The sequence below is a fragment of the Mytilus californianus genome, unplaced genomic scaffold (assembly GCF_021869535.1).
Source record: "Mytilus californianus isolate M0D057914Y unplaced genomic scaffold, xbMytCali1.0.p SCAF_3, whole genome shotgun sequence".
Lineage (NCBI taxonomy): Eukaryota > Metazoa > Mollusca > Bivalvia > Mytilida > Mytilidae > Mytilus > Mytilus californianus.
The window spans coordinates 20858215-20875863 of record NW_026262679.1 but is presented as its reverse complement, the minus strand read 5'-3'; the positions used below and the strand labels follow the sequence as shown (position 1 = coordinate 20875863).

General features: G+C 33.9%; 1 protein-coding gene across 1 annotated transcript in view; it reads left to right on the top strand.

Moving 5' to 3' along the window:
• Nucleotides 1-405: 405 nt before the first annotated feature.
• LOC127734098 (DNA polymerase kappa-like) overlaps nt 406-17649 on the top strand; it is a 42498-nt gene continuing 25254 nt past the window's right edge. The window contains exon 1 of the mRNA XM_052243725.1: nt 406-587. The gene's annotated coding sequence lies outside the window, so the exon portion shown is untranslated. The remainder of the gene's footprint in view (nt 588-17649) is intronic.

Sequence of the window (17649 nt, the reverse complement as noted above, 5' to 3'; positions counted from 1 at the left end):
ATATATTCTATTAATCAAGTAATTCTTTCCCTCAGTTTTGTTCTTTTGTGTTTATTTAATTGTTTGATTGTTGTGATAATCTCATGATGCCCGGGCCCTTATGGGCCCATTAATTTGGATCATTTGGAATAAACTTATATAATTCTTTTCTATAAATTAATAATCTATAATCTATTCTATGACACAAAAAAAATGTAAGATAAAAACTAAATAGACGAATTCGAACTCGTACAGTAAAATTCCTTCGTCACAATGCTTATGTGAGATCGTTTATGCCGACTGACCTCGAGTTAACCGGTGAAAGTCAACTCATTCGAAATTGGTGTATGGCAAGCTTTTTCAAAAAGCTTAATGTACTGGTTGTGGGATAGTTACTTCCCTTTCTGTTACTTCTTTGGTAAAAAATAGCGGGAAATGTTAACTCAGCAAAAAATGTGGTAAACAACACTGTCACTGGTCTACTGTCTTCAGATATTATTCTATTATAATTGTTAAAAAAAAAACAGCAACCCGTCAAGAAGCCTAGTGGTAAACGGCCAATCCCTTTAATTTTGGATGTTGAACGACATATTTGATGTATTTAAAAGGTGATTTTAACATGTTTAATATGAATTAAATTATGGTTCATCTTAAAAAATTTAAACCACAGGCACTTGTTTTCTATCATGGCCATGGCAAGATCTTGCCATGGATAGAAATAACGTGCATTTGTATTAAACCTTTTGGCTAATTTGACCTATTAACTATTTACACCACAATTTTTATTCTGTGGACAGACCAAACTGTACATATCCAACTATCGCGGTCATCACGTGACTTTTACAATTCATTTGTATATCATTAATGGCCGATTGATTATCAATGAAAATGAACGGGCTACATAGATTAAATGATCATAACTTTTTTGTTACATTGTGTATTTTACCTTCCAACCCCGCGTTTTATAGTATTTTCATTTTTACTTTTAAAAATATTTTAAGTTTCAGTTCAGAAATATGATTTCTTGCTTCAAATTAAGTTTGAAAATGGAGGTGATATAACCACACAGCCTCCGTTGACTTCTTCGTTAAAACTCAATAAAATTGCAATGGGACCTTCTTATATGATCAAATTTCTCAACTTATAATTTGTTAATTATATCCTTCCAACCCCTAAAAAGATCGACAACACATTCATTTAAATGAAATCGAAACCCAAATCAGTTTAGGTAACAAACTTTTTGCTTCAAAATTTGATTGAAAAGTTTTCATTTTGGCATTCGTTAACAATATTTTGAAAATGGCGGCCGATGTCGGAAGTTAACAAAGACAAAACATGTTTTCATTTAGCAATTAATTAAAAAGTAATTTGTGAAATATTTATTAAAGTGTATCTTATTGTTTTGAGAAATTTCTTATTTCACCTTTAATTTAATATTTTTATTAGAAACATTCTCTCGCACTCAAATAAAGATTTATTTGCACCAACCATGCATTGTTTACATTGACCATGTTGACAGCGTAGGTCGACTTGTTAAAATATATTTTGTAATATTTTTACGATGAAACTCAAAAAAACTGTTGGATGCATGCGTTTTCAGTTTTTGTCTTACCTTAAAGCAGCATAGAATCAAATATTTTGTCTTTTTGATAAAGTGGATACATGCTTTTTGTTTTGATAAAATTTCGAAGTTACGTGAAAAAATGGCGACCAAACAATTTTCAAACGTAGACGATGTTCGACACTAATTTTGCCCATGCAAATAACACAATTTAATTTCACTGTTTATATTGCAATTAAATATGACACGTTATTGTCACTCTAATAATACCCAAGGACATAGCTTGATTAAGGAGATATTAAGTCATCAACGTGATCAAAGAAAACAAACACGGCACCTAATCACGATGTAAGATCATGTAAGTTTTGACAAGACTTATGTAGATTAGTATGGTCCGATTCTTATAGAAATTATTTAATGGTATTATTTTATATTAATAAAAAAAAAACCTGGAAACCCCGAGGTGAAATATCTATATTTTTCAAATTTCTAAATCATTCATCACACGGGTTACCAGTAAATTTTTCATAATCCTAATTAAACCAGTAACATGCAGAGTTATCGAACGTAATTATGACTGGTATAGTTGCATATGATATGGAAAAGTTTTAAGACATGGCAAAAACTAGTTAATTTCATTGCAGTCTGGGCCAAAGTCGTCGGTTCGATGATTCTTACCGATGAAATAGATGCAAGTCTGTCAAATTGTATGTTTGGTGTGTTCACCATCTGCGTTCTGGGACTTATTAATATTATTGTATTTTGACATGCATGAGCTGTTCGGTGTGAGCCAATGCTCCTTGTTGAAGGCCATACCTTGACCTATAATGGTTTACTTTTATAAATTGTAACTTGGATGGAGAGTTGTCTCATTGGCACTCATACCACATCTTCCTATATCTATATATGAGCACAGATCGATAGAAATGAAAACTTCTGGGTAAAATGTTTACTCTGAAGTATGTTCAAGGGGCTATCCCCGGTAAGCCCTTGAAACGGAACATGACTGACAAAGGAAACAATCATGCATATGACATAAAGCGCAAATGCACTTTTCACCATGAATATCATCATAAAACAACACAATTAATAAGCATAATTAATTATGGACAGAAATACATCTGTTTGGTGAGAAAGAACCTTCAAGATGAAACCAAAAGAGTTTGGTACAGACTGAAATTTTAAATGCATTTTATGTTTCAGTAAATTATAAACTTTTCTTGATTTTCCGATTCCTTTTCTCATCACTTTGTGTCCGTCGTCGCCATCTTCTGTCAACTTTTACAAAAATATTCTCTGAAACTACTGGACTAAATTTAACCAAACTTGGCCACAATCATTATAAGGGTATCTAGTTTAAAACAGGGTTGGCAAAAACCCGGGTTTTATGAGTATTGCCGAGCCCAGTGGGAAATACTGGGAAAACCGGGGTTTTACCGGGTAATACTGGGCAATACTGGGTAATATAAAATGCTGGCCTGAATGTTAAAGAGGATTTGGTGATCAAACACAAATGCAATACATTTAACATATTTATAAACATATTTTGATTTATGAATAACTTTACTTGTTTGAGAGTTTTATAATACAAGTGCATACATTTGAGAAAGTATTATTCTAGCAACTCTGAGACAAGTGTACATGAAGATACATTAGACAAATATTAATGGAAAAAGCCTTTCTCAATAATTCTCCTAAAAATGTGTTAAATCACCATTCTGTCTGAGTGTCTAGATTGGTCAAACTGTAAACATAAAGCCAAAGAATTCATTTTTTTTCAAAATATATATAACTAATATTAACAAGTGTGGACACAGATGAATGTGGATAGTATGTTTGGATGTTTGACAGTGTTTTATATGACAAAAGGAGTTCTATGTTTTTCCTATATGGTGTTATTAACTGTGTTGCACGATGACAATCAACCTGAGCATGAGGAGTGTTGTTTATTTAATATTTAGATTAATGTTCAAGAGGGCATGGAAGAGACACTAATTGCATTAATTACCAAATGATTATGATAGAATATTTTCCACATCTTTGATTTTGGATACATTTTGTAGCTAGGAGAGCAACACATAATAGGTTCATTTTTTCATGTGATTTTTTTTTAAATGGGAGATGATATCTGAGAACATGATATCAGGAGGCTGTTATTCAGTGGTTGTTGTTTGTCTATGTGTAACATAATATTTGTTTTTCGTTTATTTTGTGTACATAAATAACATAAATGACTATGCGTTATGGGCTTTGCTCATTGTTGAAGGCTGTATGGTGACCCGTAGTTGTTTATTTCTGTGTCATTTTGGTCTGTTGTGGAGAATTGTCTCATTGGCAATCATACCACATCTTTTTTATATGTATTTGCTCACTATTTGTATGGTTCTATTTATATTACTTTGTGGTGGATTGTCAGTATCATTAGTATAATATTTTGTTAAAATGTCGAAATTGTTTCTCAGATTAGAAGACATTTATTGGTTTTTAGTAATGACAATGCCTGACACATGATGCTTGGGGCTAGATGAGCTAGAAAGTAAACTTCTGTGTTGTTTTTTATCAATTCTTTGATAACATCTCCTCCAAAGCTGGCCGAAGCAAAAAAAGGTTTTGACCAATATGAAAATGATATCAACAAAAAAACTTTTGTGAGCATGCTTCAAAGACTCATAAGTTAACTGCTCCAAAAGTAATCTGATAGAATTTCAAGCATGTCAAGTGGGTATTATGAAAATCTACTTAATATGTCTAAATATCAAAAAAGTTGTAGTATTCAATATGAAAAAGGTATTGCAAAATTATCCTCTTTTCAATTTTTTTTGTTATATGGATACAAATATAAGTGATACCAATACAGTATTTGTTGTGGTATGAAAGTGTAGTAATTAACATTTACTGTAACAATGTTAATTCACACAAATTAAGAAATAAACAAATGAATGAAAAATGTTGAACATGTACAATGAAATATAGTTTTAGAAATCAATTAGGCCAGATAGGCCTTATAATTTTTTTTTTTTTTTAACATACTGAATGACCATTTACACTCAGGACCGAGTCATCAGTAGGCAGTACAGATGTATTAAAACAACCTAGCATCATATTGCTAGTAGCGAGTGTAGCATTGTTAGGTAAATTTGTTCTTTTTTAAAATTTGGTTAATGGACAAAAAATGTTTGGTTCAAATCATAATAAAATGCTTTTATCTCCTTATTACTTACATTGTACATAGAATGGATACTACCCTGACAAATCCTTGTACACGAGAGTTGTCTGTCAAATCTTTATTTCACAAAGAATGAATTGCATAACAATGAACTGAGCTCAAAGCAAAGCACTTTAATAATACACTTAGACAAAGAGCTCAATCCAGTGATATACTTTGTACTACAGGTCCTTCATGAACATCCTATCCACCAAAACCATATCTCACAAACATGCCATACTACATGGTTCGATCAGAAGTCCTGAAAAAGACATGAATTTTATTATCATATTTTAATTATATATATACACAGGTTAAAAGTTATATACTCCAATGGCAGTCTTTCCTGCTAAAATGTCATGTGTACAATGTGATATACCATTTTTGGGTCTATATGGGTACTGTATTTATATTCATTAGGTCATTTTGACACAGCAAAATATATAGAAAATGTTAACTTTGATCTGGAAATTGAGTTCTTTTTCGCAAAATAAACCCACTAAAACTAAACTTTGAATGCAAAAGACCCCTAAATGGCTAACAGATATTGCTATAAAGAATAGTCCATGATGAGCGCAGCTAATGAGCTAAAATGAATCAAATTGTGTCCTCAGTGGGGGATATTTTAAGGGATCTATATGAAGAAAACCTGATCATCTGTTTATTGTTCAAATACTGGCTTTTTCACCTCCCTAACTTGGCCTAAGACAGTTTTTACAGACGAAAGCAAGCTTGATAACTACTCCTCACACACATGTATAGATTATCGGCTTTTCTACACGAGTCATGAATATCGTAAAATGTTAGCCAGTGAGCAGGCCCGCAATGAACCTTTTTAGCGAGTGAGCCCAGCTAATGAGCTAAAATGAATCAAATTGTGTACTCAGTCACAGTTGGTGATATTTTAAGGTATCTACACAAAGAAAACCTGCTTATGTAAATCTCAGTGGCGGATCCACAACTTTACATAAAAGGGGGTGGCCGCTGACTGACCTAAGGGTTGCCCACTCCCGTCATGCTTCCCCAGTGGCGGATCCGAAGGGAGGGTTCTTCTTCTTCTTCTTTATAATTCAGCACTCCATCAACATACTGATGATAACGTGCCGGGCACTGATTTTACTATGCCGCGCGTGCGTGGGATCTAATTTTTATTTACAGTGAATAATATACAAAAATAAAAATTTAATTTCTTTTTCCTCTGTTTTTGTACTTTACATTTTGGTTAAAACTATATACATTGTAGAATTTATTTAAATGTTTAGATGTTTATCGAGAACAGATATTGGAATCTGTTCTCGGAAACTTTCAAGAGTAGTACATTGAACTGCAGTTACTGGGAGAAGGTTCCATTGTAAGATTGTTCTTGGGTAGAATGAGTACTTGTATGAGTCTTTAGTGGTTTGTATGGGTCTGAAAGAATAAATATGTGAATGTTGTCGTGTTCTTGTATCGGATTGTGTGAGTAGATCTGTCGGGTATATGGCTACAAGATGATGTATGATTTTGTAGAAGAAGATGATGCGTGTTCTTATTCGCCTTTTCTCAAGAGTTGCCCAATTTAGTGTTTGCAGCATTTCAGTGACTGAGCTGGTGTTATGGTATCTGTTGCATGTGTACCTTGCTGCTCTGCGCTGGACCATCTCAAGTTGGTGTGTTTGTGATTTGGTATGTGGGTCCCAGACGCAGCTGCTGTATTCTAGCTTTGGTCTTACTAGTGCTATGTATGCTTTTTCTTTAACTGTTTTTGAATTTACCTTTAAATTTCTTTTAATGAAGTTCAGCTTTTGTGTGGCTGCAGCTGTGATGTTGTTTACATGCTTGTTCCATTTTAGGTCAGTTTGTATAGTAATGCCCAGATATTTTGTTGATGTTTCTTTTTGCAGTACATGTTGGTGGAGAGTATAGTCAAATTTTAATGGGTTTTTCTTGGTTGTTATCTGGAGGACTGAGCACTTGTCTGGATGGAATGACATGAGCCAGTCCTTCTCCCATTTTGCTGCTGATGTAAGGTCCTCTTGCAGTTTTTGTGTGTCTTCTTTGTTTCGTATTGTTTTATAAATTATACTGTCATCTGCAAATAATCTTAGGGTGCTGTGTTTGATGTATTCATTAAAGTCGTTGATATACACAAGGAACAGGATAGGGCCCAAAACTGTTCCTTGGGGAACACCAGATGTTACGTTAATTTTGTCTGACTGAACACCATCAATAATGACTGTTTGTGTGCGAGATGTGAGGAAATCTTCTATCCATTTTAAGGTGTTGTGTTCTATGCCATAATATTTCAGTTTGTATAGAAGTCTTTTGTGAGGAACTTTGTCAAATGCTTTGGCAAAGTCCATCACAATTATGTCAGTTTGAATGTTATTGTTGTTATTTTTTGCTAGTTCTTGGATGAATGATACTAGTTGAGTTTCACATGATCTAGATGCTCGGAATCCGTGTTGAAGGTCGTACAAGATTTTGTTATTTTCTAGGTGGTCCATCATACTACTGGCTATAATGTGTTCCATGATCTTACATAGTATACATGTGAGTGATATTGGTCTATAGTTTATTGCGTTATGTTTATCACCTTTTTTAAAAACAGGACAGACATTTGCATGTTTCCAATCTTTTGGGATTTTTCCTGTGTCAAGTGATTTTTGAAAGATGTAGGTGATTGCAGTTGAAATGTCACTACTAAGTTCTTTAAGTACTGTTCCGCAAATTTGATCTGGACCAGTTGCTTTATTAGGATTGATCTTGTCCAGTAATTTTATTACACCCTTCTTGGAAATGGTGATGTTATTCATTTTTGGATAGTTTGATTTCCCTTTATCCGGAATAGGTTCACTTGTTGTTTCTTCGGAAAATGCTTTTTTAAATTGACTATTTAGGATGTTAGTTTTGTCAGATGTGTTATCAGTTAGTTTACCATCTTTTCTAAGTGCAGCAATGCCTGTATTGTCATTTTTCATACTTTTGATGTATGTAAACAAGTTCTTAGGTTGTTTTTTTCTGATGTTGTCGTCTGGTTCTTCTACTGGTAGGTCAAATATCATTTTTTCGATGTAATTCCAGTAGGCATTACGCATTTCTTTTTGTAATGTTCTTTTTAAGTTTTTGTATTTTTTCATTTGATCTGGACTGTTTTTGCTCTTTTTATGTAGTCTTTTAACTTTGTTTATCATGATTTTTAAGGTGTTATCAACCCAGGGTAGTTTTTTCTTGTTTGTGATTGTCTTCTGGGGGATGTTTTTCTTGACTGATTGAAGTAGCCTTCCTGTGAATGTATTCCATAGATCATCGGTAGATGAACTATGATAATGACCTTTGATTTCTTGTGTGAGTTTGTTCACATCTTGTTTGATGTTTTCCCAGTTAGCTTTTCTATACTGGTAAGTTTTTCTTGTCATTTTCTTGTTGCGTTTTAGAGATAGTGCACATTCTGCATAGACGATATCATGGTCTGCATTTCCGATAGGAGGCATAGTTTCCAATTTGTTCACTATGCTTGGTATGTTGGTGAAAAAGAGATCAAGTGTTCTATCTCCCCTTGTGGGCTTTTTTACAATCTGCTCAAGTGAATGTTCACTCATAAGGTTAAGAAGTTGTTCATGTAGCTTGATGTCTGGTTTGCTCGGGATGGTGCATGGAATATCCCAGTTTATGTGCCCAAGATTAAAGTCGCCACCAAGAATGATTGTAGATTTTGTATTTTGGTTTATGCGATCTAGTGAAATTTTAAGCTGTTCAATTGATGTGCCATTATCAGATGGAGGTCGATAATAACTTCCAACAATTAACTTTCTGGCATTTGTCATATTTATTTGTACCCAAATAGACTCTGAGTCTGTTTGTAGATCTCTAATTTCTTCAGATAGTAAGTTTGTTGTTACTGCAATAAGTACACCCCCATGGCTAAGATTTTTATCGCTTAGAGGTCGGTCTTTCCTATATACAGTATAGTCTATCATTGGGAAAAATTCAGATGATAATATGTCTTTGTTGAGCCAGGTTTCAGTACCTATGATGATGTCAGGTTTAGTTGATATCAAGATTTCTTGTAATTCTTGTCTTTTATTTTTAAGTGACTGAAAGTTGATGTTTAAAATTTTCAGAGGTGTTTCTTTTTTACACTGAGTTTGCTTGTTCACCTGTTTTTTCGGTGTTGAAGATGCAGTAGGTTGTAAGTTTAAGTTTCCCACTGATTGGTCGTCTAGGGGATCAAATGAATTTGATGTTTCGAGTGATGATAAGTCGAATATTGATGATGAAAAGTTTGGCATTCCACATTGTATACAATGCCAAGATATGTTTGATGAGTCCAAACATTTGTAGTTTAGGGATGGCATGCCTTGGCAGGTTGCATGGTACCAGATGTTACATGTATCACAACAGATAGCTTTTTGGCTCCAAGTGACTGCTTTTTTACATGTACCACAGGGCCATTTAGGTGTTCTTGGTCCAGGGTTTAGCTCTGTGTCGCCAGAAAGAGCTAATAACATAAGGGATAAGTATTGGTTTGATGCTTTCACATTTTTTGATTTAAGGTGTTGTACAATTTCTCTAAAGTTTGAGAAGTTTACTGGTTTTATTGCATGTAAGTTACCAATGGTGTTTATTGGACTGGTTGCCTGGTTATTTGTTTGTATAGGCTGACTGCATAACTTCAGGAGTATCAAACCAGTCACCAGGGTATAAAGAGTTAGTGGACATGCGAAGGCCATGGTCTTATTTTGGTTGATTTAAATGTTATCTATATTAAATGTTATCTATATAAATAGGTTAATTATAATATTATATCTATTGTTACCTATAAGCTGTTATGACATGTTAATCTTCGTACCCTGGGCTCCACAGGGTCGCAGGTAATGAAGGAATAGATAGCCTGTTAGTCAGAAGATAGTAATAGTTTTGGTTCGTAATTTTTACCGGAAGTTCAGAAAACCGGATGTTTATGTGTTGCTAGAGTCTATGAATGAATTTTAAGAAAAAATTTCAAAAATGTTTAAGTGAATAAATTTTTTCAATGTAGTGTACATTTACAGTTAATCATCAAATTTGATGATACAAATGAAAATATGGTAATAATGAAGGCACGATTCACAGTAATTTCAGAAAATTTCAGCTCCAAAAAGATCGACCTTCTTTTCCCACGCATGCGCCTCAATCTATGAGTATATATATCAATATATGGTTCCGAGGGTTGGAACCCCCCCTTTTTTGGACGATCAATGCATTTGAATGGGGACACGTAGTTGGAACACCCCCCCCCCCCCCCCCCCCCTACCCACCCTTTGTCCCGAGTTGGGAACCCCCCTTTTATAAAATGGCTGGATCCGCCCCTGCTTCCCTATAAAATCAACCAAATTTCCCCCACCCCCTGGATCCGTCTGTGTAACTGTTTATCGTTCTGCGTAATACTGGCTTTTTCACCTCCCTTACTTGGCCCTAGACAGTTGCTTATCTGTTTATCGTTCTGTCACTGGCTTTTTTTAGACTAGAGACTTCATGTGTACAAACCTGACCTCAAACTCGTGTACTATAGAAGAAGAGACAAATAATTTCACATTAAATCCTGTAACATTACATCTAAAGATAATTATAATCCAAAGTAAATTATATTACGATGTCAATGGACTAAATTCCCGCGCAAATGTCATCACTGGGATAGACCAAAACGAATTTTAGGTTTATGTATCATTCACATTCCGATCAATTTTGCTCAGTTAAATAAAATATATGTGTTAACTATTTTTATATTGGTTTCGAATTTAGTTAATCTATCAGAAAAAAGGATTTATTTCTCGCAGACAGCCCTCAATACTATACACCAACTCGACACTGAAGCTAAAAAACCCTAAAACATAATAGTATATGGAATCGTCCAAACGGATTACCTAATATTGATATAGGTGAAATATGTAGATTCAGAATTGTGTACACAGAAATAAGATCAGAAATAAAGCCCTATGTAAGGTGAAAATAATAACACAACTGTATAAAATCATTGTTTATTAAATTTGCTTGCATAAGAACCATGAAGTTAAAATTTATAACGATTACGTTTATCCTGTCAACCCCTTTTCTTCATTGCATCAAGGCTTCCGTTGCTTTACATCGAGCAGCAATTCAACCAATCGGGGAATGTTAAGTTGGGACATACCTCTATTTTTGGAAGCGTGATCTTTACATCGAGGCTTGTGTTGCTTTACACCGAGGCCACAGTAGTTCGACCAATCGGGGAATGTTTATTTGGGGCATGTGACCTATTGAACTGCAGGTTTTATAATATTTTAATCGAAATTGTAGAAAAATGAAATGTTGTTAGTACATACAAAACAGAAAATGATGAATACTTTTAGTAAAAGATAATTTGGATCCGGGTTCTGTGTATTCACATCATTTGTACAACTCTCCTTACTGATGCCATTTTTTGGAATTTCTGTGACCTAAATGGTTCGTGAAAATTAATATTTTATTATATATATAGTAACAATTAACAATTACATGTAAGAAAAATTACTTTTAAATAATTTATATGTCATGTATGTACATCACTAATTAATAAGTAATTTTTCAGATAAGAACACAGATATGTTTATATAACAATAATCAGCCTTTTCATTTCTCTAAGTCAATGTAAGTTTTATGACATGACCCTGTAGGGTGTTTATTTAGCAATGTGATTGTATAGCAATTTAAATTTACAATTCACTTAAACACTGCAATAAAATGCATTTTTTTCAAAGTTTGGATTATTGAAACAATGCTTGGAAATTAACAAGGTATCCTAAAATGTGCAAATCTTGTATTCTGCCTACATAGAATTAGTGGAGAAGAGAATGAAATTGAATTTTCAATCTTCTAGAAATGACTCTCAGTAGTTATCTGTATAAAATGTATTTATTTAGCTATAATACTATGAAACTACAACAAGTCTTTACTATTTTGTGTTAAAATAAGCTTAAAAAATCATATTGCCCAGTATTACCCGTTTCTGGGAGTATTGCCCAGGGCGGGTAATACTTTGCCAACCTTGGTTTAAAAAATGTGTCTGATGACCCCAGCTGTCAACCAAGATGGCAGACATGGCTTAAAATTGAACATAGAGGTAAAATGCAAGCTTTGTCATTTATTTCAAAAGTCACTTTAAATAGAGAAAATCTGACGAAGATAAAATGTTCAGAATGTAGAGCTCTACCTATTGTTTAGTTAAGTTAAAACTGTAAGATGGCTTCTAATAGGAGTTGTTGCCCCTAAATGATGAATTTTACCATTTTTAAAAATGTTTGCCCATTTTCTCGAAAAATTATAATGGATATCTCTAAACTTTAAATAGCAAACATGATCAGCACAACAGGATCTAAAAGTAAGTCAACATAGCCGAAATCTTCAGTTGATTCCTTAGTAGAGTTCTGCCCTTTAATGAAGATTTTTACCAATTTTTTTCGTATGCACCATATATCTTAAAAAAATTTGTAAGGGTTCCGCGGAACCCAGTGTCTCGCCTACTTAGGCTGTTAATCGCAGGCTCAACAAAAATGAGATGAGGAAAAAATTTAATAAAAATATTCCTCTCGATACAATTTTTTTATTGTGAGAAGCTTCTGTCCAAGTTTGGTAAAAATCCAGGATAGTTTATGAATCTAATAAATGTTTTAAAAAATTTAACTGCAGACTGTATGTAATGTTAACTGGAAGAAAAACTAAGTCAATTTATAAGTAAAATATGGATAAACAAGTACAAAATTTTAACAAAAATTTCCTTCTAGATACTAGCTTTTGATCATAAACTTCTGTCCATGTTTGGTACAAATCCAGGATAGTTTAAGAAAGTTATTAAAATTTAAAAAACTTTAACCACAGAGTGAATGTAATGTTTCCTGGCAGAAAAACTAAGTCCATTTATAAGTAAAATAGGAAAAACAGGGTTTTTTTTTTTTAATTTACTTCTGGATACTATCTTATGATCATAAACAAGCTTCTGTCCAAGTTTGGTAGAAATCCAGGATAGTTTGAGAAAGTTATTAAAATTTAAAAAACTTTTAACCACAGAGTGAATGTAATGTTTCCTGTTAGAAAAACTAAGTCCATTTATAAGTAAAATACGGAAAAACAGGAATTTTTTTTTTTACAAAATTTACTTCTGGATACTATCTTATGATCACAAACAAGCTTCTGTCCAAGTTTGGTAGAAATCCAGGATAGTTTAAGAAAGTTATTAAAATTTCAAAAACTGTAACCACAGAGTGAATGTGGACGCCGCCGCCGACGGAATGTAGGATCGCTTTGTCTTGCTTTTTCGACAAAAGTCGAAGGCTCGACGAAAAGGACTCAAAATAAGCAGTAGCCCCCTGGCCCGTGGCCACTGAATTTCTTGACTGGCCAGTTGATTTATTAGGTCATCTGCCTGCAGGGCTGCATCATTTTCAATAGTACTTTCATTGAAAGTATGTTTTTATAAGTAGAACATCCTATCAAATATTCTTTAAATGAGGGGGAAGATATCAAAGAGACATTGAAGTTGAAATCGATATGCGTACATTAATAGCTGTGTTATAAAACTTGTAAATCTATAAATAACTAGGTTGAGATCACATTGCATTGATTGGTCTAAATATCAAGTCATGTTTGAGAGATTTTGCAATGTTTGTTTTTTAATTTGTCAATTTATCAAGTCATTTTTTTTCAGAGATTTCTCAATGCATGTTGATTGGTCCAAAAAATAAGTCACATCGGTGTAGAGATTTGGATAATTATAAATGTCAGCTTCCATACATTAAAGTTAAAATGATTTAAAATGGAAAAATTTCTTAACAATAACGTCGCTAAGGCCAAAGTGCCTAAATTAAATAACTCCAGAATTGATAAATAACTCCAGAATTGAAAACCAAAGAGTTTATGAAAAAGAAGATTGAAATAGTTCATTATTTACTTAAATGGGAGACTGAAATCAAGTGGTTAAAAAAATGCTGAAAGTGAAATGTATTGTGAAATATATAAACAATACGAAACAACAGGGTCGTTCATCACAAGATGTTCTAAAAGGCATTCCATAACATGCCATGAAAAAACTGATGGTCACATTCTTAATGTTAAAAAACAATATGACAAGTCGAAGCCTTCTTCAACACCAGCATCAAAGTTGATATTGAATCATTACACAGTTAACATGTTACTACATCTATGATAATTGATGTTTTTATACCCCACGCAACGAGTTGCGGAGGGTATAATGTTTTTGACCCGTCCGTCTGTCCGTCCGTCCGTCAGTCCGTCAGTCCGTCAGTCCTGTTTCTTGTCATCGCAACTCCTCTCAAACCACACAACAGAATTTCACGAAACCTTTTTAGATAATAAGGACATACTATGTAGTTGTGCATATCGACAGGAAATTGCGATTCATTTTTTTTTCTAGGAGTTACACCCCTTTGAACTTATTTACTTTAATGTACTACTGCAACAGTTTGTCATCGCAACTCCTCTGATACCACACAACACAATTTCATGAAACCTTTTTAGATAATAAGGACATACTATGTAGATGTGCATATCGACAGGAAATTACGGTTCAATTTTTTTTCTAGGAGTTACGCCCCTTTGAACTTATTTGCTTCAATGTACTATGCAACAGTTTGTCATCACAACTCCTCTGATACCACACAACAGAATTTCATGAAACCTTTTTAGATGATAAGGACATACTATGTAGATGTGCATATCTACAAGAAATTACGGTTCAACTTTTTTTCTATGAGTTACGCCCCTTTGAACTTATTTACTTTAATGTACTACTGCAACAGTTTGTCATCGCAACTCCTCTGATACCACACAACAGAATTTCATGAAACCTTTTTAGATAATAAGGACATACTATGTAGATGTGCATATCAACAGGAAATTACGGTTCAATTTTTTTTCTAGGAGTTACACCCCTTTGAACTTATTTGCTTCAATGTACTACTGCAACAGTTTGTCATCACAACTCCTCTGAAACAACACAACAGAATTTCATGAAACCTTTTTAGATAATAAGGACATACTATGTAGATGTGCATATCGACAGGAAATTACCGTTCAATTTTTTTTCTAGGAGTTACACCCCTTTGAACTTATTTACTTTAATGTACTACTGCAACAGTTTGTCATCGCAACTCCTCTGATACCACACAACAGAATTTCATGAAACTTTGTAGATAATAAGGTCATACTATGTAGATGTGCATATCGACAGGAAATTATGATTCAATATTTTTTCTTGGAGTTACGCCCCTTTGAACTTATTTGCTTCAATGTCTTCTGCAACAGTTTTTCATCGCAACTCCTCTGAAACCACACAACATAATTTCATGAAACTTTGTAGATAATAAGGACATACTATGTAGATGTGCATATTGACAGGAAATTATGATTCAATTTTTTTTTCTTACACATATTTTATTTCTCCAATGACAATGTGAGGACGTGGGGTATGTGAGCGCGCTCACTAAGGTTCTTTAATTTTTTCAATTTTATAGGGCCAGGAAAAGTCTGGAAGGGCAAGTTAATTTAGAAAGGAGTTAGCCCGATTGGCCAGTTAAAATAAAATTTATTTCTCTCCCTGAAATACTATAATATATAGAAGAAAAAAAAAGCAAACATTATCAGCAAGACAAGATTTACAAATAAGTTTGAATAACCGAAATCATTAGTGAACTTTTTGAAGTTATTGCCCTTTAATGACAGTTTTTGCCATTTTTGCCTAATATCCTGAAAACTGTAATAGATAGATAGAAACAAAAAATTTTGCGGTCGTATATTGGTATCACGTCGTCGTTGTCAGCCTCGTCCGAAGACATTTGGTTTCCGGACAATAATTTTGGTAAATGTAAATAGAAATCTATGAAATTTAAACACAATGTTTATAACCACAAAAGGAAGGTTGGGATTGATTTTTGGGGTTATAGTCCGAAAAGTTTTGGAATTAGGGGCTAAAAAGGGGCCCAAATAAGCATTTTTCCAGTTTCCAGACAATAACTTGTTGAACGGTGTATGGATCTCTCTGAAATTATACCACAAGTTTCCGTACCACAAAGGGATGGTTAGGATTGGCTTTGGGGGGTGATGCCTCAAACCGTTTAGGAATTAGGGGCAAAAAAGGGAGAAAAACAAGAGTTTCTTGTTTAATGGACAATTAAAAAATAAAATGCTCCGCTGGTCTCAGCTTGATACGACCGCAGAGGTCGAACCCTGAACAGTTGGGGCAAGTATGGACACAACATTCAAGCTTGATACAGCACTGAATTTGGATTGTGATTAAATATTTGACACAGCATAGGTTTCTGACACAGAATGAATGTGGTCTAAGAACTTAAAAAATTTTAATTTACCTATTCAAACCATATCATTATTATTTGATTTTATATATAAATCAGAAATAACCAATTTAAAATGGAAAATTTTAAAGAAAAAAAAGGAAAAAAAAAAACCCCGCCTCCCCCCAAATTTTTTGAACCCCCTTATGATTCATCACCCCAAACTAAATACCAGCCTTCCCTTTGTGGTATGGTACCTTGCAGTACAATTTCATAGAGATCCATACACTTGAACACAAGTTATTGTCTGGAAACTAGAAAAATGCTTATTTTTGGCCCCTTATTCTTAAACTTTTGGGCAATTAACCCAAACTCAAATCCAGCTTTCCCTTTGTGATATGGAACCTTGTAGTACAATTTCAGAAAGATCCATAGACTTACACACAAGTTATTGTCACGAAACTAGAAAAATGCTTGTTTTTTTCCCCTTTTTTTGCCCCTTATTCCTAAAATTTTGAGGCAATTACCCCAAAATCAATCCAAACATTCCCTTTGTGATATTGAACCTTGCAGTACAATTTCAGAGAGATCCATACACTTGAACACAAGTTATTGTCTGGAAACTAGAAAAATGCTTATTTTTGGCCCCTTATTCCTAAATGTTTTAGGCAATTACCCCCAAACTCAATTCCAGCTTTCCCTTTGTGATATGGAACCTTGTAGTACAATTTCAGAAAGATCCATAGACTTACACACAAGTTATTGTCATGAAACTAGAAAAATGCTTGTTTTTGCCCCTTTTTTAGCCCCTAATTCCTAAAATTTTGAGGCAATTACCCCTAAAATCAATCCAAGCATTCCCTTTGTGATATGGAACCTTGTGATACAATTTCATAGAGATCCACAGACTTACACACAAGTTATTGTCTGGAAACTAGAAAAATGCTTGTTTTTTGGCCCCTTTTTGGCCCCATATTCCATTACATTTAGGGCAATTACCCCCAAACTCAAACCCAGCTTTCCCTTTGTGATATGGAACCTTGTAGTACAATTTCATAAAGATCCATAGATTTACACACAAGTTATTGTCCTTAAACTAGAAAAATGCTTGTTTTTTGCCCCTTTTTGGCCCCTAATTCCTAAACTTTTGAGGCAATTATCCCCAAAATCAATCCCAGCCTTCCCTTTGTGGTTTGGTACCTTGCAGTATAATTTTAGAGAGATCCATACACTTGAACACAAGTTATTGTCTGGAAACTAGAAAAATGCTTATTTTTGGCCCCTTTTTGGCCCCTTATTCTTAAACTTTGGGCAATTACCCCCAAACTCAATTCCAGCTTTCCCTTTGTGATATGGAACCTTGTAGTACAATTTCAGAAAGATCCATAGACTTACACACAAGTTATTGTCTGGAAACTAGAAAAATGCTTATTTTTGGCCCCTTTTTGGCCCCTTATTCCTAAACGTTTTAGGCAATTACCCCCAAACTCAATTCCAGCTTTCCCTTTGTGATATGGAACCTTGTAGTACAATTTCAGAAAGATCCATAGACTTACACACAAGTTATTGTCATGAAACTAGAAAAATGCTTGTTTTTGCCCCTTTTTTAGCCCCTAATTCCT